This window comes from Mandrillus leucophaeus, unplaced genomic scaffold, assembly GCF_000951045.1.
Source record: "Mandrillus leucophaeus isolate KB7577 unplaced genomic scaffold, Mleu.le_1.0 Scaffold78, whole genome shotgun sequence".
NCBI classification, from domain to species: domain Eukaryota; kingdom Metazoa; phylum Chordata; class Mammalia; order Primates; family Cercopithecidae; genus Mandrillus; species Mandrillus leucophaeus.
Window position 1 is genome coordinate 809,047 of NW_012108474.1, and position 1,593 is coordinate 810,639.

Below are 1,593 nucleotides of genomic sequence, written 5' to 3' on the forward strand. Positions count from 1 at the left end.
GGCCCAGGGGTCCGGGGTCCTATGGGAACGGGGGCGGCACCGCGCGTCCCTGCCCTTGGCCACCACCTGGGGAGGCGAGGAAGGTGAGACCCGGCCCAGAGGAGACAGGGTGGTCAGACCCCCACCTCTAGACCTTCCCGCCCAGCCCGCGGCCAGGGCCCTTCACAGCCCTCACACCCCCCGCCGTGCACCTGCTGCGTGCCCGGCCAGAAGCCCCTCATTGGAGACCCTGGCACACCCGCAGAGCGCGAAAACAAGTGATTGCACGGATCATTTCAGATAGTGACAGTGAAAGCATTCGAGGGCTTGCGGTGGTGACTTCTGACGGGGGCGGGGGCGTCCTGAGGGTGCCCCACTGGAGCTGAGACCCCCACGGTGCGAGGGAGGAATGGCTCGGGAATGGGTGTGCAAAGATCCGAGCAGCCTGGCAAGTTCCCTCGGGAATAAACTGGAGGCTGGAGGCGGTGGCCGCTGCAGCCCAGGCAGGGGTGGGGCGTGCTGGGTAAGGTGGAGGACTCGGTGGGAACCGCTGGAGACCCAGACGCCCCAGCAGGCTCAGGGCAGGAGAACGGAGGCCAATGGCGCCCCATCCTGGGGGTCTCCTGGGAGCAGGGTCGGGGGAGGGAGCAGGTGTGGGGAGAGCAGAGGGGGTCTGCATCGGGGAAGAGCTGCAGGGCTGAATGGGGCTCCTGAGAGGATCTGAACAGGAGTGAAACCAGCTGCTGTTCCCAGCGTCCTGATGGGAAGCCCGACCGGTGGGGCCGGTGTGAGACCTGGGGGCAGCGGGAAGGAGGGTCAGACTGACGGCATCCTGGCTGGGTCCCGGGGTGGGGCTGGTTCTGTGCGTGCTGTGGGGTGCCACTGGGTCTACCTGGGGTGAGCGCAGCTCTTCTGCGTAAGTCTTGCCCCGTACCTGGGTACTGACCAAAGAAGGTGCCCGGAGTGGGGCAGACAGGACGAACCCCGTGAAGACCGTTGGGGCAACAGGGGAGGGTCCGTCCAACCTATCCAGGAGTCTCCAGTGCGTGGGTCTGGCAGGCTGGCCTTCCGGCAGCAACTTCCACCTGGCTGAGAGCAGGCGTGGACCGCTCCTGGTAGGGAGGTTTCACCTCATGCTTGGGGCTCTCACCTCACAGCAGGTGCCAGGGTCTCAGGCAGAGAACAAGCTGTGCTTGTGTTGAGTCCCAGCTGGGGCTGGGGCTGGACACACCCCAACTGCATAGGGTGAGTGTGGGGGTCAGGCATTTGGGTCATGCAACCCTGGCGAGGCCCAAGAAGCCAGCCCTACCTTTGCGGAATCTAAGCAGGAGAGAATGCGTGAAAGATCATCACAGAAAGGGTGACCGTGCTCCTTCAAAGCTGTGAACCCACCTACCCTCCACCTGTGTCACCAGCTGTGAACCCACCTACCCTGCACCTCTGTCACCAGCCGTGACCCACCTACCCTCCACCTCTGTCACCAGCCGTGACCCACCTACCCTCCACCTCTGTTACCAGCCGTGACCCACCTACCCTCCACCTCTGTCACCAGCCGTGACCCACCTACCCTCCACCTCTGCCACCAGCCGTGACCCACCTACCCTCCACCTCTGT